The sequence below is a fragment of the Carcharhinus amblyrhynchos genome, chromosome 6 (genome assembly GCF_965287045.1).
Source record: "Carcharhinus amblyrhynchos chromosome 6, sCarAmb.v2.hapA, whole genome shotgun sequence".
Lineage (NCBI taxonomy): Eukaryota > Metazoa > Chordata > Chondrichthyes > Carcharhiniformes > Carcharhinidae > Carcharhinus > Carcharhinus amblyrhynchos.
The window spans coordinates 27184455-27206424 of NC_137329.1; the positions used below are offsets into that span (position 1 = coordinate 27184455).

At 46.1% G+C, this 21970-nt stretch overlaps 1 protein-coding gene across 1 annotated transcript in view; it reads left to right on the plus strand.

Moving 5' to 3' along the window:
• Positions 1-718: 718 nt before the first annotated feature.
• LOC145343774 (ras association domain-containing protein 8-like) overlaps positions 719-21970 on the plus strand; it is an 85749-nt gene continuing 64497 nt past the window's right edge. Inside the window, exon 1 of the mRNA XM_080190096.1 lies at positions 719-809. The gene's annotated coding sequence lies outside the window, so the exon portion shown is untranslated. The remainder of the gene's footprint in view (positions 810-21970) is intronic.

Below are 21970 nucleotides of genomic sequence, written 5' to 3' on the forward strand. Positions count from 1 at the left end.
GTGGGTAAGATGGTATAGAGGATATGGGCCAAATGCAGGCGATAGGGACTAGCTTAGTGGTTTAAAAAAAGGGCAGCTTGGACAAGTTGGGCCGAAGGGCCTGTTTCCGTGCTGTAAACCTCTACGTCTCGGTGACATTCTCTCCATCCTCACTGCGCTCCTCTGGACTGTCTCCCTTTAAATAATTTCTTCGCAGGGTTTCAAATCTGTGAAGTTCCTCTCCATCCTCACTCTCTACCCTTCCTACAAACCTTCAGGGCTTCAGTAAACCCAGTTTGTGATCATTAAGCCAGACAGCCTCTTCAGGTTTTACTTTGTATTGTGTTGAGACTGCATTGTAAAAAGTTTTCCCTTTTCAAAAAAACATTTATAAACTTTGACACGACAGAAACTTTGACTGGACAGAAACTGTATGGAGAGCCTGCCCTGTTCTGGAGCAGTGTGCCTAGCTGGGAGATGCAGTCAGTTTGGATTAGTATAAGCAGCAATGCGGTACAATTACTCTGTTTACATCGAGCTCCAGCAGGAGCTGTTCACTGACTGGAACACTAGCATCACATGGCTGCCACTTAATCTGTTCAATGAAAAGGGCATGGGGGCTCTCCATTGGTTAACCTTCCCTTCTGAAAGCGGATAAAGTGTGTAACCAAGGTGACGCGATGCAGCTTAGCAATCATCATTCTGCAGCCAGCAGCCCCCTGGGAGCAGAGAGTCCAGTGTGAAAGCCCGAGAGCCACGGTTGCAGTGTTAACGCTGGCAGCGCAGCGCAGGACAGGACACACAGACTTCACGCACCTACTCCTGCTACGGTAAGAAACTCTCACTCTGTCTGCCTGCTCGTGTTTGCTGCCGGACAGTGCAGCAAGGAAAGGTTCAGGGAAGCACTGGGGAACTGGGGGAGAAAGTAGGACAGAGGGAGGATTGACCAATGTGGATGTTGTGAAAACAAAATAAAATTGCTTGACTGTGAAGGGGAACTGGCACCTGTTGGAGTACGGGCAAGGAGCTGAGAGTGTGCACTTGTCTGTCTGTCGTAGCGAAAGCCAGGCCTTTATTAACCATTCAGATGGACAGCAAACTCTCATCAGCTCATTGTATTGCCTGCCAAATTTATCTTCCAAGCATATCTTCTCAATCGTTTTTACTCATAAAATACAGACACTGACTCTCTCTGGGGCACAGTTCCACAGATGCTGACTCTCTCTGGGGTGCAGTGCCACAGTCACTGAGTCTGGGGCACAGTTCCACAGACGCTGACTCTCTCTGGGGTGCAGTGCCACAGTCACTGACTCTGGGGTGCAGTGCCACAGTCACTGACTGTGGGGTGCAGTGCCACAGTCACTGACTCTGGGGTGCAGTGCCACAATCACTGACTCTGGGGTGCAGTGCCACAGTCACTGACTCTGGGGTGCAGTGCCACAGTCACTGACTCTGGGGTGCAGTGCCACAGTCACTGACTCTGGGGTGCAGTGCCACAGTCACTGACTCTGGGGTGCAGTGCCACAGTCACTGACTCTGGGGTGCAGTGCCACAGTCACTGACTCTGGGGTGCAGTGCCACAGTCACTGACTCTGGGGCGCAGTGCCACAGTCACTGACTCTGGGGCGCAGTGCCACAGTCGCTGACTCTGGGGCGCAGTGCCACAGTCACTGACTCTGGGGCGCAGTGCCACAGTCACTGACTCTGGGGCGCAGTGCCACAGTCGCTGACTCTGGGGCGCAGTGCCACAGTCGCTGACTCTGGGGCGCAGTGCCACAGTCACTGACTCTGGGGCGCAGTGCCACAGTCACTGACTCTGGGGCGCAGTGCCACAGTCACTGACTGTGGGGCGCAGTGCCACAGTCACTGACTCTCCCTCTGGTGTACAGAATCACAGTGTGAAAGTAGGCCATTCAGCCCATTGTATCTGCACCAGCTCTTTAAATGACATGGTTTGGTGCTATTCCCCTGCCTTTTCCCCATACCCCTGCACGTTGTTAATATTCAAATAATCATCCAATGCACTCCTGAATCCTCAGTTGATCCTGCCTCCACCACACTCCTAGACAGAGTAACCCAGACCCAAACTGTGTGGAAAAAGTTTTTTTCTCACATTACATTCACTTCTTTTGCAAAGCACTTTAAATCTGTACTCTCTCATTCATGATCCTTTTATGGGTGTGATCAGTTTCTCCCTATCTACTGTGTCCAGCCCCGTCATAATTTTGAACATCTCTATCAAATCTCCCCTTAGCCTTCTCTCCAACGAGAACAGAGCCAATCTCTCCACTCTATCCTCGGAACTGAAGTTTCTCACCCTTGGAACCATTCTTGTAAACCTCTTCTGCACTTTCTCCAGTGCATTCACATCCTTCCTATAATATAAGATCCCAAATACAATACTCCAGCTGAGGTCTAACTAGTGTTTTGTATAAGTTGAGAATAATCACCTTGCTCTCGTACCCAATGTCCCTATTAATAAATCCCAGAATATTATATGCTTTATTAGCTGCTCCCTCCACTTCTCCTGCAATCTTCAATGATTTATGTACCTGTACACCCAGGTCCCCCTGTTCCTGCCTCACTTGACAAGCCTGATATGCTGCATAATTCTTGATGACAAGTTCAATGACGTTGTTCTCACCCTACCAAAATGCTATCTCCCTTGTGAGGCTACTCACCTGATCTATGCCCTTACGTGAACAAGTGATGGTATTTATGCTCACCATGAGATTGACCGTGTCTATCCGATCCAAATTCCACACTTACCCACTTTCTCACTGGCGGACAGTGCCACTGGCACCGGCTCCCTTGCCCCCTGGGCAGGGGTGCCACTGGCACTGGCACCCTCGCCCCTGGGCAGGAGCGCCACTGGCACCCTTGCCCCCGGGCAGGGGCACCACTGGCCCCAGGCAGGGGCACCACTGGCCCTGGCCCCCAGGCAAGGGTGCCACTGGCACCAGCCCCCTTGCCCCGGGCAGGGGCGCCACAGGCCCTATTTGTCCTCTTGGGTGGATATAAACTAACCCAGTGGCAGGGAATTCTCCCCAGTGTCCTGACTAATATTTATCCTTCAGTCAATATCACTAAAGCATGGAGTACAATGTTGGTAATTGTGAGGAATTCCATTTTGGTAGGAGTAACAGCAAAATATACTATAGTTCAAATGGTAAAAAATTACGGCATGCTGCTGTGCAGAGGGACCTGGGCGTCCTTGTGCATGAATCACAAAAAGTTGGTTTGCAGGTGCAGCAGGTAATTAAGAAGGCAAACGTAATTTTGTCCTTCATTGTTAGAGGGATGAAGTTTGAAAACAGCAAGATTATGTTGCAGTTGTATAAGGTGCTGGTGAAGCCACACTTGGAATACTGTGTACAGTTTTGGTTTCCTTACTTCAGAAAGGAGGGGGTGCAGAGGAGATTCACTAGGTTGATTCTGGAGTTGAGAGAGTTGGCTTACGAGGAGAGATAGAGTAGACTGGGGCTATACTCATTGGAATTCAGAAGAATGAGGGGGGTCTTATAGAAAGATATAAAATTATGAAGGGAATAGATAAGATAGAAGCAGGGAGGTTGTTTCCACTGTCAGGTGAAACTAGAACTGGAGGGGTGGGTGCGTGGCTTCAAAATAAGGGGGAGCAGATTTAGAACAGAGTTGAGGAGGAACTCCTTCGCCCAAAGGGTTGTGAACCTGTGGAATTCCCTGCCCAATGAAGCAGTTGAGGCTAACTCATTGAATGTTTTTAAGGCAAAGATAGGTAGAACAGTAAAGGAATTAAGGATTATGCTGAGCAGGTGGGTAAGTGGAGCTGAGTCCACAAAAAGATCAGCCATGATCTTACTGAATGGCAGGGCAGGCTCAAAGGCCATCTGGCCCATTCCTGCTCCTAGTCCTTATGTCCTTATTATCATATCCTTGTTGCTGTTTGGGGACACCTGATGTGCACAAATTCGACTGCTATGTTTCGACTTTACAAGTGATTGCCCTTCTGAAGTCAACGGCTGTGAATCTCCCTGGGACATGTAGACACTGTGAAAGGTGCAGTGTAAACTAATATCCTTTCCCACTGAGGGAATGGACTTGAATAATCCAGTAAATAATCCCTTTGTCGTAAGAGGACAATTTTAATTGTTTTTATTCCAATGTCTGGCAACATCGGTAACTAAAAATACCCTGACCCTGACTCCTCAGCACTTAAAGTCCAATATTTCCTGAGTAAATTTCTCTTGCCGCGTGTCAATAATGCACCAATGAATGCCTGACTGAAAGATAATTAAAGAGAAGCAACAATAACGCTAATAGCACCCAGTCCACTTGGTTGGAGGTTAAATAGAGTTCAGCTCTTCCATGATCATCCAAAGAGTGCAGCCTCAACTTTCCATGTTTTGCTTTCAGATTTGAGCTGCTTCAGAACACATCAATCTTCTTATTAAAAAGCAATGTTTTCTTTTACAAGTGAAATTCCTTCTAATTTCTGGATCATATTACAGGCTCATGATATTTTGTTCATGAACTGTCTGGGACCAGTTGTCTGGAGTGTTTCCATTGAGAAAGACCTGGCATTTGACAGTGAGACTCTAACAGTATCTGGAGAGGGCATGGGTGTTTGTCGGGATTTGGAAAAGGCACTAAGCCAATGCCTCACTTATGTCAATGAAACACTTTGAAATAGTAATTGTCATAAACGTGGGAGGCAATTTGTGCAGAACAACATCCTGGAAGTAACCATTTCATAAATGATCAGAAATTCATTTAATCAACATTAGCCGCAAGAGACTCCCCAACTCTTCTTCAAACAATGGCCATGGGATCTATTACACCCACCTGAGAGGCAGACAGCATCTATCGCATTCAAAATACAGCACCTCCAACAATGCAGCACTGCCTCCATGCAGACCCTCGTGGCAGGACACCACTGCTGCAGTATGGACCCTCCTGGCAGCGTGGCACTACTGCAATGAGAACCTTCCTGGCAGTGTGGCACTGCCACCGTGTGAGCCCTCCTGGAGAGTAGCACTGCTTCATAGAAACATCGAAAATAAGAATAGGAGGAGGCCATTCAGCCCTTCAAATCTGCTGTGCTATTTGTCATGATCATGGCTGATCATCCAACTCAGTAGCCTAATCATGCTTTCTCCCCATAACCTTTGATCCCATTTGCCCCAAGTGCTATATCTAGCCGCCTCTTGAATACCCGGAGAGCCTCAGTTTTTTTATATTTCATGGGACATAGGTGTCGCTGGCTGGCCAGCATTTAGTTGCCCAAGGGCAGTTGAAAGTTAACCATGTTGCTGTGGGTCTGGAGTCACACGTAGGCCAGACAATGTAAGGATGGCAGAATCCATTCCCTAAAGGACAATAGCGAAGCAGATGAGTTTTTCTGACAATCGACAATAGTTTCATGGTCATTGGTAGATTCTTAATTCCAGATTTTTTTCAAAATGGAATTCAAATTCTGCCATCTGCTGTGGCAGGATTAAACCGAAGTTCCCAGAACATTAGCTGAGTTCCTGGATTAATAGTCTAGTAAGAATATCACTAGGCCATTGCTTTGTATGTGGAACTTCAACACCATTGATTAAACCTGATCTCCGACCTGTTGTACTTTCCATCCCCAATGCTTCCCACTTCAAACACTGTTTCCCAAAGCCAGGCGGATATCTCTCCACTAAACCCACTGGGAAATAAGAGAGTTGGACACTCAGCAGCCGAGATCTGTATGCACACTGCAGGGTGTTTAGAAAAACAGAATCCCTATTGATCTCCAAGACAATGCCTGCTCCTGGTTTAATGTGTAACACAGCTTGCCGTTCGAACAATGGCCCTCTCCCCGTCCTCTCCTCTTTGATCAACGTGAACATTCTTCAGGCGGAAGACAAATAGGATCAGGTGTCAGAGTGGGAGGTTTGAGTCATCACCCGCGTTTAGTCACAATGAAATGTGCTTAAGAGTTAGAGGAGCAAATCTGATTCCTTTTGTTGCTGTCATTTTGTCACAATGTATGAGATAGCACAAAGGGTTGATTCAATTCATTATTTCCCTGAGATGGTGGGGAGCCTGTCTCAGATCTCTGGGAGTGAATCTCCCGATTACATCCTGATGGGTGGCACAGTGGCACAGTGGTTAGCACTGCTGCCTCACAGCGCTAGGGACCCGGGTTCGATTCCCGGCTTGGGTCACTGAGTGTGCAGAGTCTGCACGTTCTCCCTGTGTCTGTGTGGGTTTCCTCCAGTTTCCAGAAACTGGGCGCTCCAGTTTCCTCCCACAGTCTGAAAGACGTGCTGGTTAGGTGCATTGGCCATGCTAAATTCTCCCTCAGTGTACCCAAACAGGAACCGGAGTATGCGACCAGGGGATTTTGAGATTTGAAGCTTCCAGAATGAAGGAGCAGAACTCCAATTCTGCCCTCTTGTGTGTCCCTGATTTTCATCATTCCGTAAGAAGTCTCACAACACCAGGTTAAAGTCCCAACAGGTAAAACTGTTTACTGTTTAGTGTGTTTAGCCCAGTCCAGCAGCGGCACCTCCACATCATTTCATCACTCCATCAGCTACTTGGGCTCCGAATCTCTGGAATCTGCCTTTCTACTTTAAAATAGACCTCTTTGATCAAATTGTTAGCCTCCTACACGAATATCTCCTTGGTGGCATATTTTGTCTGCTCTTTGCTCCTGCAAATTGTCCTGAATTATATTGCTATCAATGATGGGGTCAGTTACTGTGGTGCAGAGTGCTGGCAATGGTGTAGGTAGTTCACAGAGATCTGCCTTTTTCCCCTTGCTGTGAAATTGCTGACATTGGACAGGGGTGGGCACAGTAAGAAGTCTCACAACACCAGGTTAAAGTCCAACAGGTTTATTTGGTAACATGATTTTTCAGGGCGCTGCCCCTTCATCAGGTGAGTGCAGGATTTGTTTCACAAACAGGTCATATAATAGAAACAAACACAATTACAAGATAATGGTTGGAATGCAAGTCTTAACAGGTAATCGAGTCTTTACAGGTGCAGACAATGCAAGTGGAGAGAGGGCTAAGCACAGGTTAAAGAGGTGTGAATTGTCTCCAGCCAGGACAGTTAGTGAGATTTTACAAGTCCAGGCAAGTTGTGGAGGTTACAGATAGTGTGACATGAACTCAAGATCCCGGTTGAGGCCGTCCTCATATGTGCGGAACTTGGCTATCAGTTTCTGCGCAGTGATTCTGCGTTGTTGTGTGTCTTGAAGGCTGCCTTGGAGAACGTTTACCCGAAGATCTCATACCTGTGAGTGATGCCCCTCAAGCTAATATAACCAGTTATCTCCCTCCAATTGAGGGAGATGCCTATAGCCCTGTGTGGACTATGGCTAATTACATACTATAATTTGTATTTATATAGTGCCTTTAATACAATTAAATGTTCCACGATTATCATAGGAGTGTTATTAAAGTACTGAGCCATGTGAAGAGGTATTAGGGGGCAGCACAGTGGTTAGTACTGCTGCTTCATGGTGCCAGGGACCCGGGTTCAGTTCCTGGCTTGGGTCACTCTCTGTGCGGAGTTTGCACATTCTACCCATGTCTGCGTGGGATTCCCCCAGGTGCTGCAGTTTCCTCCCACAGTGCAAAAGACACCGTGCGTTGGCCGCGCTAAATTCTCCCTCAGTATATCCGAACAAGCGCCAGAGTGTGGCGAAGCGAGGATTTTCACAGTAACTTCGTTGCAGTGTTAATGTAAGCCTACGATAAATAAACTTAAAACTTTAAACAAAATATTGGAGAAGCTGGAAATTTGAAATAAAAACAAAACTGCTCAGCAGGTCAGGCAGCATCTGTGGAGAGAAATGGAGTGAAGTTTCCAGGTCCAACGACCTTTCATCAGAACAGAGGAAGGATAGAAAAGTAATATTAGTGCAGGTAGCCGAAGGCATGGTCAGAGAGGGAGCTTTGAAAGAGTCTGTTAAGGGGCAGAAGAGGGGGTGGAGGGCATTAGGGAGGGGATTCCAGAACTTAGGGTCCAGGCAGCTGAAGGTTTAATGTTAGAGTGATTAAAATCAGGAGTACTGAAGGGCCCAGAACTGGATGATGGCAAAAACAAGAACATAAGAACATAAGAAATAGGAGCAGGAGTAGGCCATCTAGCCCTTCAAGCCTGCCCTGCCATTCAATAAGATCATGGCTGATCTGTCATGGCTCAGTTCCACTTTCCCACCCTCTCCCCATAACCCTTAATCCCCTCTCATCAAAAACCCATCAACCCGCATCTTAAAAATATTTAGCGAGGCAGCCTCCACCACTTCAACGGGCAGAGAATTCCAGAGATTCACCACCCTTTGAGTGAAGAAGTTCCTCCTCAACTCCATTCTAAACTGCCCCCCCTTTATCTTGAGGCTGTGCCCTCTAGTCCTGCTGTCCTTTCTGAGCGGGAAGAGTCTCTCCACCTCTATCCTATCCATCCCATTCATCATCTTATATGTCTCAATGAGATCTCTCCTCATTCTTCTAAACTCTAACGAGTACAAGCCTAGTTTATTCAGCCTCTCCTCATAGCTCAACCCCCTCAACTCAAAATCTTGGTGGTTGTGGGGCTGGAGGAGATTACAAAGCTGGACAGGGTGGTGGTGGTGGTGGGGAGGGTGGGGAGCTGGGTGAATGGGATGGTGCAAGGAAGGACATGAGCAGCAGAATTTGGATGGCCTCAAATTTATAAAATGTGGGATGTTCTGGAGACCCAGGTTCGAATCCTGCCACGGCAGATGGTGGAATTTGAATTTAATTTTTAAAAAATCTGGAATTAGGAATCTACTGATGACTGTGAAACCATTGATTGTCAGAAAAATGCATCTGGTTCACTAATGTTCTTTTAGAGAAGGAGATCTGCTGTCCTTACCTGTTCTGGCCTGCATGTGACTCCAGAGCCACAGCAATGTGGTTGATTCTCAACTGCCCTCAGGCAATTAGGGATGGGCAATAAATGTTGGCCAGCCAGCGACACCGTGTCCCATGAATGAATAAAAATTAAGCCAGGAGGGCCAAAGACTAGACAGTCGGGATTTTTGGAAGTGCAGTTGTCAATGCCTTGGGAGCTGATACAGAAGGATATAGGGCTGGGGTGTGGGAGAGGGATGTGCATGGAGAGTGATACAGGGTAATGATCAGAAATGGCCTTTTATGATTTAAGATGGGGTGACAAAGTGAAGGGGTGGGGGCAGCCAGTAATATGGGTTGGAGAGTTGACACAAAGGGAGAGATTTAGAGGGGGCAGGAGAGAGAGAGCATGATGAATTGAATTGGAGTTTGAATTCATCAAGAATGAGAATTCCCATGGTGCAGAGACTAAGGGAAGAAACCTCAGTAAGAATTTTCTTCTTGTATTTGGGAGGGTGGGACATAACCAGGATTATAAATGAGGGGCAAGAAGGGTGGAACAAGCTGAGATGCTCAAAGGAGGAGAAAGTGCAAGAAAATCGATCACATTGCTCGAACAGCCAATGGAATTATTTGTAAACAAATCCATAATGCTTTGTTCCAATAGCATCTAGCTCACATATACGGGTTAATCAATCAACCTCAGTGCCATAGAGTCTAGCTCCATATTTGGTCCACAGTTCAGGTGACAGCTCCTAGACCAGGTCATGGCTCACAGTTACACTGCAGCCTGTAGGGGGGCATGCCTCTCAGTGGCTCTCCCCCCCCCGTCTGATGCTGGGTTGCTCCATCATGCATTGAGTGTCTTTGAATGTGAGCCTAGCACCCCCTCCCCCCACAATCTCCACACTGGAAAGCTGCAGAAAACGTGGCACTGGTTTGCTGTTGTGCTCCCTGCCTGGTAAATACTACACCCACTGCTCAATTTAATTGTTCATTTAAGGGCCTCAATAGGCAGGCAGGAAGGTCATCCATGGGCCTTCCTGCCACTGAATTAATCGAGGCAATGATGGAAAAGTGGGAGGGTCTTCCTTTTGTCCAGGGACACTGTGACCACTTTTCTCAACCTAAGTGACAAGAGGTTAGCACTGCTGCCTCACAGAGCCAGGGACCCGGGTTTGATTCCCGGCTTAGGTCACTGTCTGTGCAGCGTCTGTACATTCTCCCCATGTCTGCATGGGTTTCCTCTGGGTGCTCCAGTTTCCTCTCACACTCCAAAGGTGGGCTGGTTATGTGCATTGGCCACGCTAAATTCTCCCTCAGTGTATCCAAACAGGTGCCAGAGTGTGGCGACTAGGGGATTTTCACAGTAATTTCATTGCCATTTCATGTAAGCCGACTTGTGGCACTAATAAATAAAAGTTTAAAACAGAAGTATTTGAGACAAGGCTAACTGAGCCCGGACACTGGGCCATACGGCCTGTCTCACTCCTGGGGTCTGTCAGATTCCATTCCATACTGGGCGCTAAATTTTCCAATGGGTTCATTTTCCCCAGTGTAGTTGAGGTACTTCCAGAGTTTCGTCATACAGCTGAAAGTATCTTCAATTAACTACTGTTAGATATTGAGGCGCTGCAGGTCTGTCGGTCTCAAAAGTTTCACGATGCTCTGTGTTCTAGTGTTAATTTAATAACACACAGCACGTTTTAATGCTGGTTTGTTAGTGATGGTTTTTATTAGGTTTGCACAGCTTGATAAAGATTTTACTGCTTGTCTGCTGACTCGACTAATCTGTAGCTGGCAAGTCGTTTAATTAGTTCCTTTTTAATGTTTGTTCTTGGCTGTTGGGCTGTGTTCTGGGCAAGTGCTGAAGGGATGAAAAGCGTCCTGTCAAGGTTAGCCTCACAAGTGAGGGCTGCACTGCCAATTACAACCAAAGCTGTTTTTGTACCAGGGGCGAAATGTGCCAACATTGCCAGCTCCCAGTGTACTGACCTCACACAGTCCATAAAACATGGCGGGCATACTTGCACCACCCACCAATGAGACTCCGAGAATGATCAAACACTGAAGGAGATCATTTGGTCCACGTGCCTGTGCCAACTCTTTGAAAGAGGGACAACCTGGCACCATTATGTCACTGGACTAGTGAGCTATTAATTCGGAGCCCTGCTTTCCAATCCCACCACAACAGCTGAGGAATTTCAATTCACTTTAATGAAATAAAGCTGGAATAAAATGCTCGTCCCACTAATGATAACTATGAAATGACCCAGACTGTCATTTTAAAAACCTGGCTGATACCCTCACTATGATTCTCCACCTTAATTTTATCTTTAAAACCTACTTCTTTGACTCAGCTTTGGACACCTGACCAAATGAGTGGGATTTTACAGCCTTGCTTGTCCCGAAACTGTAAAGTCCTGGACCAGGTCAACAGACTTTCAGAGTGTCCGCCCCTCACCCACTCCGATCCCTGTGCCTGGGGGCGGGAGGTGGCTGCCCCTCACCCACTCCGATCCCTGTGCCTGGGGGCGGGAGGTGGCTGCCCCTCACCCACTCCGATCCCTGTGCCTGGGGGTGGGAGGTGGTAAAATTCCAGTCACTATCTGCTTATCTGGCCCTGTAATGCATTCCTCTTGACATTGTTTTAAAATGCTCCACTTGCTTCATTAGGATAAAAATGCTATGTTGTTGTTTAATGAAGGAAACCTGTGGCCTTGATGATATGATTTGATTTATTATTATCACTTGTATTAACATACAGTGAAAAGTATTACTTCTTGTGCGCTATGCAGACAAAACATACTGTTCATAGAGAAGGAAATGAAAGAGTGCAGAATGTAGTGTTACCGTCATAGCCAGGATGTAGAGAAAGATCAACTTAATGCAAGCTAAGTCCATTCAAAAGTCTCTCAGTAGCAGCGAAGAAGCTGTTCTTGAGTTTGTTGGTATGTGACTGTAGACTTTTGTATATCTTTCCTGAAGGAAGAAGGTGGAAGAGAGAATGTCCGGGGTATGTGGGGTCCTTAATTATGCTGGCTGCTTTACCGAGGCAATGGGAAGTGTAGACAGAGGCAATGATAGGAGGCTGGTTTGTGTGATGGATTGGGCTACATTCACAACCTTTTGTAGTTCCTTGTGGTCTTGGGCAGAGCAGGAGCCATACCAAGCTGTGATACAACCAGAAAGAATGCTTTTTATGGTGCACCTGTAAAAGTTGGTGAGAGACCTAGCTAACGTGACAAATTTCCTTAGTCTTCTGAGAAAGCAGAGGCGTTGGTGGGCTTTCTTAACTATAGTGTCGGCATGGGGGGACCTGGGTGCCTAAAAATCTGAAGCACTCGACCTTTCTACTTCGTCCCCATTGATGTAGACAGGGGCATGTTCTCCTTCACACTTCCTGAAGTCGATGACGATCTCCATTTTGTTGAGTGGAGCAGGCTTGATGGCCCTGGTGGCCTAATCCTGCTTCTATTTCCTATGTTAGAGCTTGGTCAAGCATGTAGATTTTATGGAGTGTTTTAAAGTAAGAGAGATGAAGGTGTTTAGGGAAGGAATTCCAGTGCTTAGGCACAGGCACAGTTGCCAATGGGATAATGATTAAATTTGGGGATATTCAAGGGAACTGATCTGGAAGAGCTCACGGATCTTGGAGGATGAGAACTGGAGGAGATTACAGAGGGAGAAGTGAGGCCACGAATGCACGTTTGAATGTAGTGTAACAGGGCAATTGAATAACATGTGTGAAATGGTTCCGATAATGTGTTAATGTCAACATAGCCCAGATTTCAACCTTGCACCCACAAGTTCAATTAATTTATGTGCAAAAGTAACTTAAGTTTGTCTGACTGTCACTGAAACCAGAGCTGAAAGAATGGAGAGGAAGCACAACAATAGGATAATGAGTACCCTTTCCCCGATGTTCCCAAAGGATTACTGAGTACACAAAGGAAAGTTGAAAGATCGTGACCTACTGCCCTTAAACTGGGCACTGTGCAGCTGCGAGAAAAGGATGTTTCCAGTTGTGGATCTATATCTAAATGTACATTGCATTCAAGATAAAACACATGAACTGATAAGACCATAGGACATAGGAATAGAAGTTGGCCATTCGGCCCATCAAGTCTGCTATGCCATTAAATGATAATCTGATATAATCTTCAATTTCACTTTCTGACTTTATCTCTATAACCCTTGATTGCCTTACTGATTGAAAATCTGTATGGGCGGGATTTTACAGTCTTGCTCATCCCAAAACCGTAAAATCCCACCTAAAGTCACTCATTGCCCCCTCCACCAAGTTCCGTGGTGGGCAGGATGGTAAAATTCCGGCCTATATCTCAGCGTTGAACATAGTTAACCACCCGGCCTCCACAGCTGTCTGCAGTAAAGAATTCCACAGATTCACTGCCCTCTGAGAGAAGAAATTCCTCCTCACCTCTGTCTTAAATGGGCCACCCCTTACTCTGAGATTATGCCCTCTGGTCCTAGACTCTCCCTCAAGAGGAAACATCGGCCGGGATTCTCCCAAAAATTTCTAAGGCACCAACGTGCACGAAAATGGGAGAAAATCCAGCAGGTTTTTTAGCATGATTTTCGGAATGATTCTACGATACTCTGTGCATTGCAGAGTGCCCGAGCATGAGTCACTTTGAATATTGGGGGGTGGGAGGAGGGGGGGGGGGCCTATTCCCCCGCCCCCCAAGATGCCATCAGTATAGTGCTGAGCGGGCTACTGCGCATGTGCCAATCTGTCAGTGTGGAGATCCGCACATCCACAACGATCCCACAGATCGCTGGCCATCCCGATCGCAGACCAGCCCCTTAAACACCCCCTTCCACTCCCCCCAATCGCTGGCCTTCTGGACCTCCCCAGGCCGGGATTGATTTGTGCTTCTTCTCCATTCTTTAAGCTCCAGTATCAGTGACTGTCAGTCAAACTTAAAATCTCCCAATTATCCCCACCCCACCCCCCCCCACCAAACCCCAGCATTTATTGCCCATCGCTACTTGCCCTTGGAGGGCAGCTGAGAATCAACCTCATTGCTGTGGCTCTGGAGTCACATGTACGCCAGGTAAGGATGGCAGAGTTCATTCCCTAAAGGACACTAGTGAACCGGATAGGTTTTTCTGACATGGTCATCAGTAGATTCTCCAATTCCAGATAATTTTTTATTGAATTCAAATTCCACCATCTGCCGTGGTGGGATTCAAACCCAGAACATTAGCTGAGTTTCCGGGTTAGTAGTCTAGTGATAATACGACTAAGCCATCGCCCAGTTTTTACCACTAAGCTAGTCCCAATTGCCCGCATTTGGCCCCTATCCCTTTGGACCCAGTTAACTGTCTATATGCTTTATGATTAACTGGTATCTGTTACAGAGTCCTACCTACAGAGTTACATCGATTAGGTCCTGAATATCGAAGGATATGTGTAATTTCAGAAGGACAGGAAGTTAAGGACAGTGGAGAGATGGCTGTGTTAATTAGTGATGGTATTAGCACATTTGAGAGGGATGATCTTTGTTCAGGAAACCAGGATGTAGAAGCAGTTTGGATTGAGTGATAAAGGTAAGAAGTGGCTTGTGGCTATGAAGAGAATTGAACACAAGGGCGAAGATGTTAAATTCGAGACCGGTATAGATGAGGGCTTCAGCAGCCGAGACGTCGGGACCATTAAAGTTTATTTATTAGTCACAAATAGGCTTACATTAACACTGCAATGAAGTTACTGTGAAAATCCCCGAGTTGCCACATTCCGGCGCCTGTTCGGGTACATGAGGGTGAATTTAGCGTGGCCAATGCACCTAACCAACACATCTTTCGGACTTCGGAAGGAAACCGGAGCATCCGGCAGGAACCCATGCAGACACGGGGAGAACATGCAGACTCCATACAGACAGTGACCCAAGCCGGGAATCGAACGCAGGTTCCTGGCACTGTGAGATGTCGATGGTAGCCATAATGTGGAGATGCCAGCATTGGACTGGGGTAAGCACAGTAAGAAGTCTCACAACACCAGGTTAAAGTCCAACAGGTTTATTTGTTATGCGACCAAATAAACCTGTTGGACTTTAACTGGTGTTGCGAGACTTTTACTGTGCTGTGGGGCAGCAGTGCTAACCACTGCCACCTAAGTTGCTGTGATCTGGAATGTGTTTCCTGAAAAGACGAAGAAATCAGACTTGAAAACAGACTTTGCAGAGAAGAATTGGAAAGGAAAGCAGAAAGTGCAAGGGGCAGCTTCTGAGCTGTATCATTCTAAGGATTTAAACTTCAGGTGAGGCCCCTGGGGCATCTGTGTTACAGATCTGTGAAATGCACAGAAACTGAGGTATTGGACACAGTTCTGCTCCAGTAGAAATGACCATGGCTTTGTTATATATAAATTCAATGGGTACAATGGTAACATTACTGTACTAATAATTCAGAGATCTGGATGAATAATCTGGAGATAGGAGCTCAAATCCCACCAAGGCAGCTGTGGTAATTTAAGTTCAATTAAATAAAGCTAGCCTCAGTAATGATGACCATGAGACTACCAGAGTTTTGTCAAAACCCATTAGGTTTTATTAATGATCTCATGGGGAAGCAAATCCGCCACTGTTACCCAGTCTGGCCGGTATATTGCTATGATTTACAGTGATCCAAGAAGGCTGTTTGCCACCACCTTCTCAAGGGCAATTAGGGTTGGGCAATAAATATTGATCTGCTCAACAACATTTGCAGCACGTAAAAAGATCTCATGTAGACCGATCATGTCCATTGGCTTAGTTTGTGTGTGAATTAACAGGAGATGAGCAAACTTGCCAAGACTCCAGAAGGACAATGGTAGCAGACACATGAGAACCACTTACCCTCCCAGAAACACACTATCCTTATTTGAAAATATATTGCTGCCATTTTTTAACCGTCACTGGATCAAAATCCTGGGACTTCCTCCCTGCGTCACATGAACTGAAGCTTCAAGAAGGCCGCTAACCATCACTTTCTCAAGGGCGAATAGCATTGGGCAATAAATGCTGACCTTGTCAGTGACACTCAGCCCAGGAATGAATTAAAAATAAAGATCAATTGGATCAACAACAATTTGCATTTGTCTAGCGCCTTTAGTAGAGGAAAATGCCACAGAAACGGAGGGCAGGGAGAAGTGAAATTCCACCTGTAGATGTGGGCAGACTGCTGCCCGGGATTTCAGTTAGAAAGTTAAGTCTGTAAATTGCGACAGGACTTTGCCCTTTAAAGTTGCAGTCCCAAGTTTAATCCACCTGCACCTTAACAGCAGAAGACCTTTTTATTTGCATTATGTTGACGTAACATTAAAAAACAGTGAATCATTCGGAGCAATGCCATTGGAGATCAGTCAACTTTCTGAATGAATGTTGTCATCTCACCATCCCCAGTTTGTACCAAGTGAAATGTTGCTGAGGAATCTGGCAAGTAGCCAGTTAACAGAGCAGCGTGTTAAAACACCCACAGCAGAGGGATTAGTTTGCTATGTTCAGCCTGTCATTGGGACTGAATTGTTATGCCCTCCAGATGAATTGACTTTTTAAGGGAGGAAATGGATTTTGCAACTGACCAGATTTGATTTTAGGGAGAGAAAGCGAGCCCACGAGCGTTAATGTAACTGAGGGCAGTAGTAGTGATAGCTCACACTGCATCACAGGGCTCCCATTCACTGAAGATCATTTACTGGGACGGACACATTCTTTCTGTAAGGAGTCTCACAACACCAGGTTAAAGTCCAACAAGTTTATTTGGTAGCAAAACCACAAGCTTTCAGAGTGCTGTCCCTTCATCAGGTGAGAGGGAGTTCTGTTCACAAACAGGGCATATAAAGACACAAACTCAATGTACAAGATAATGGTTGGATTGCTTGTCTTTACAGGTAATCAAGTCTTAAAGGTACAGACAATGTGAGTGGAGAGAGGGTTAATCACAGGTTAAAAGGATGTGAATTGTCCCCAGCCAGGACAAGAGATGTGTATTATTACATGTAAAGACTCGCATTCATAAGAACATAAGAACATAAGAAATAGGAGCAGGAGTAGGCCATCTAGCCCTTCGAGCCTGCCCCGCCATTCAATAAGATCATGGCTGATCTGTCACTGCTCAGTTCCACTTTCCCGCTTTCTCCCCATAACCCTTAATCCCCTCTCTTATCAAAAACCCATCAACCCGCGTCTTAAAAATATTTAGCGAGGCAGCCTCCACCACTTCAACGGGCAGAGAATTCCAGAGATTCACCACCCTTTGAGTGAAGAAGTTCCTCTTCAACTCCGTTCTAAACCGCCCCCCTTTTATCTTGAGGCTGTGCCCCCTAGTCCTACTGTCTTTTTTGAGCGGGAAGAGTCTCTCCACCTCTATCCTATCCATCCCATTCATCATCTTATACGTCTCAATGAGATCTCCCCTCATTCTTCTAAACTCTAACGAGTACAAGCCTAGTTTATTCAGCCTCTCCTCATAGCTCAACCCCCTCAACTCCGGTATCAGCCTAGTAAACCTCCTCTGCACTCCCTCCAAGGCCAAAATATCTTTGCGCAGGTGCGGCGCCCAAAACTGCACACAGTACTCCAGCTGCGGCCTCACCAATGCCCTATACAGCTGCAGCAAGACCTCCCTACTTTTATATTCAATCCCCCTCGCTATGAAGGCCAGCATCCCATTCGCCTTCCTGACCACCTGCTGCACCTGCAAGCTGGGTTTTTGCGACTCATGCACAGGGACCCCGAGGTCCCTCTGCACCGTCGCCTGCTGCAGTTTTTCGCCACATAAGTAATAGTCCTTCCTACCATTCTTCCTACCAAAGTGGACCACCTCACACTTGCCAACATTAAATTCCATTTGCCATTTCCTGGCCCATTCGCCCAGCCTATCTAGATCCTTCTGCAGACTCTCCACACCCTCCGCACAATTTGCCGTTCCCCCAATCTTGGTGTCATCAGCAAATTTTGACACCCTACACTCGGTTCCCTCCTCCAGATCATCTATATAAATGGTAAAAAGCTGAGGCCCCAGCACCGACCCCCTGGGGCACTCCACTAGTCACCATCTGCCAATCCGAATAGCACCCGTTGACCCCCACTCTCTGCCTCCTATTTGACAACCAATCCTCTATCCACGCTAACACCCTACCCCCAACTCCATGTCCCTCGACCTTCTGCAATAACCTCTTGTGAGGTACTTTGTCAAACGCCTTCTGAAAATCTAGAAAGACCACATCCACCGGCTCTCCTCTATCCACCGCCCTAGACACATCCTCATAGAACTCCAGTAAATTTGTCAGACACGACTTCCCTTTAATGAAACCGTGCTGCGTCTGCTCTATCAAGCAATTCCCTTCAAGATGCCTCGCAATTTCCTCCTTAATGACAGATTCTAACATTTTACCTACCACAGACGTTAAACTAACCGGCCTATAATTCCCCGCCTTTTGCCTGGCACCCTTCTTAAACAACGGCGTAACATTAGCCGTTTTGCAATCATCTGGCACTTCCCCGGAATCCAGCGACGTCTGGAAAATAACCACCAAGGCATCCACTATCACCTCCGCCATTTCTTTCAGAACCCTCGGATGCATTCCATCCGGTCCTGGGGACTTGTCCACAATCAGTCCCTCCAGTCTGTCGAGCACCGCCTCTCTAGTAACAGTAATGTCATTAAGACCCTGCAGTCCTACCACCTTTCCATCGCTAACACCCGGCAAATTATTCACGTCCTCCTTCGTGAAGACAGAAACAAAAAAGTTATTCAATACCTTAGCCATATCCCCATCCCCTTCCACTAGGTCCCCTTTCTCATCCTCTAAAGGACCAACATCCACCCTAGCCAGCCTCTTCCTTTTTATATATTTATAAAAACTCTTGCTATCCTTTTTTCCAACCATTATTTTATAAATTGAGTGTGTGTCTTTATATGCTCTGTTTGTGAACTGAAATCCCACTCATCTGATGAAGGGGCAGCGCTCCGAAAGCTAGTGGCTTGTGCTACCAAATAAACCTGTTGGACTTTAACCTGATGTTGTGTGGCTTCTTACTGTGATTACCCCAGTCCAACGTTGGCATCTCCACATCACATTTCTTTCTGACGGGGGAGATTCAGAAAGAATGTTCCCAATGGTGGGGGGGTCCAGAAATAGAGGTCAGAGTTTGAGAATAAGCGGTAAACCTTTTAGAACTGAGAGAAATTTCTTCATCCAGAGGGTGGAGAATGTGTGGAATTCAATACTACTGAATGTAGTTGAGGCCAAAACATTGTTTGATCTCAAGAAGAAATTAAATATAGCTCTTGGGGCTAAAAGGATATGGGACGAAGGGGATCAGGATATATTGCATAGATGAGCCATGAGAAAGATGAATGGCAGAGCAGGCTCGATGGGCCGAATAGCCAATCCTGCTTCTAGTTTCTATTAAGTTAAAACCCTTGGCAAAGGAAAGCAGCTAACTGGAGGGAGTCTGGTTTATTCAAAAATATATTAATGTTGGACTGAGTTCCAAACCCAGAATGTAACCATTGCTTACAATAAATCTAATTATGGGAATAAATATTTTCATTATTCTTTTAATAAATGGAAATACTGGAGTAGAGCTTGCCTTCAACACCCCTAATGAATTCCCTCCCTAAACCACTTGCATTCACCACCCCCCTTGCTTCCTTCAAGTCCTTCCTCAAAACCATCTCTTTGCCCTAGCTTTTGATCACTGCTCCCAAATCGCTACCTTTTCACTATTTTTTCTCTCTGCCTTTCTCCTTCTCACATTGTCTCTGTCTCTCTCCCCCTCACTCTCTCTCTGTCATCTTGTTTTGAACTCTCCCTGTTTGCTTCCTTTTCTCTCCCTCTCTCCGTGCTCTGTCTCTGTTTTTCCCCAGTATCAGTGTATCTCCCCGCTGAGTGTAAATGAGTTGCCATATTTCCGACACCGCAACAGTGTCCAATGTGAGGAGTTGACCACACTGTATATTTTCTTTGACCTTGCTGCTAATCTTTGCCTACTGCTACCTGAATGGATGGGGTTTGATATAGTATCTTTGCAGCTAGACTATTTGAGAGGATCAACACATTGAATATCCAATTTCACATTATCATAGAGTCCAACATTGTAGAAGGAGGTCATTCTGCCCATCAAGATACCGATTCTCTGACTACGTACCTTATCCAGGTCCTATCCCCTAAACTTATACATTTCCCAGGCCAATCCATCTAATCTACACAAATTGTCCCTGAGAGTCCAAGATATCATGGCCAATTCACCTAACCTGCAAATCTTTGGACTGTGGGAGGAAACCCACACAACTCCACACAGTTTATAAGTTTATTTATTTATTAGTCACAAGTAGGCTTACATTAATACTGCAATAGCGTTACTGTGAAAATCCTGTGGTCGCCACACTCCGACACCTGATCAGGTACACTGAGGGAGAATTTAGCATGGCCAATGTACCAAACCGGCAAATCTTTCAGGCTTTGGGGTGTGCCATAGATTCTATGAAACTGGAGCACCCAGAGGAAAACATGCAAACTCCACACAGACAGCGACCCAAGCCAGGAATTGAACCTGGGTCCCTGGCACTGTGAGGGAGCAGTGCTAACCACTGTGCTGTTATATCAATTAGGGCTGTTCCTGATCATTATATAACCTATCATTGAGGGATGGATTGGACTAAGTGTTAACCAAAATCACCCTAATTGTCTTTCTGGGGAAATAAAATTAATTTACCTCTTTTAACATGGTTAAAATCCAACCAGTGATTGAAACCAGACAAGATTTAAATACGTATAAAAAAAAGAACATTTGACAATCGTCAAAGTTGAAACAAAATAGGTGGTGCAGAATGAAACAGGGCTCAGCCAGAGGGAGCGAAATGGATTGGTTTCCTGTTAAGCTGGCAGTCATCAGAAACCAGTCCAGATATCTTTCCATTTGCTAGAAATTATCCACTTTGTACAGAAGCCCAAAGTTCAATTACAGCTCTGATTGGAACTGTTGAAATTCAGAGGAAAACAAAGAATCAAGAGTTCCAGAAAGATCAATGCGTTCTATGATCAACCCGTCATCAATCCCTCTCTCTGATTCTCTATCCCTCTCCAATCCCTCAACCAGCCCTGTCCCATTTTAATAATGTATGATTGGTTTAAATATGTAGTGTTTCTTTGTCATGTCAAAGCCAATGCTTTGTCACATTGGTGAATGACACCATTCTCTCTGACACCCTGTGGTGTCTAATACTCCTCTTCATGTCAATGTTGGCAGCTTCTTTCTCCCCTGATCTTTTCATAACATATCTTTGCCCCTCTAGCTCCCCTTCTTCAGCTACCTGCAACCCCTCAATAATATTGTCTGTATTGTCAGGGGATCACTTTTCCTGGGCAATGCCCAGCTCTATCTCACCATCACTCGCTGTGACCTTTGGTCCCACTAGACTATCTTCTGAGTAGACAGTGGCTAAAGCAAAACATCTTTCTCATTAACCATACTGACACTATAAGTCTGCCTCATCACCAGGTCCATTCCTCTCTCTGGCTACTCCAAAGGGTTATGCATAATCGCCTAATTGTTCCACACCAAATCTAAGCTTACAACACGTTCCCCCAAACACTTTTACCTGCCTCTCTATCACCTCCAGTCTTGATTTCTCCAGCATCATCCTTAATAGCACTCAAGCTCCAACTTGTCCAAACCTCCTCTGCCATTATTCTTTCCTACACAAAATTGGACAATCCCAAAGATTTGATTGCCTACATTGACCCCCTGTTCGTCAGTAGGCTTTCAAACTTAAAGGCCACACCCTGATGCTGGATCAGCAGCAGTAAGCTTGGCTGATTCTCCTCAATCACCCTGGGACATGAAAACTTCCTGTACCATGCATCCAGTTTAATTCCAACTGAGAAACAGCATGGCATGGTGGTTAACACTGCTACTTCACAGTGCCAGGGACCTGGGTTCGATTCGTGGCTTGAGTCACTGTGCAGAGTCTGCATGTTCTTCCCGTGTCTATCTGGGCTTCCTCCCACAGTCTGAGATGTGCTGGTTAGGTGCATTGGCTAAATTCTCCCTCAGTGTACCCTAACAGGTGCACGAGTGTGGCAACTAGGGGATTTTCACAGTAACTTCATTGCAGTGTTAATGTAAGCTTATTTG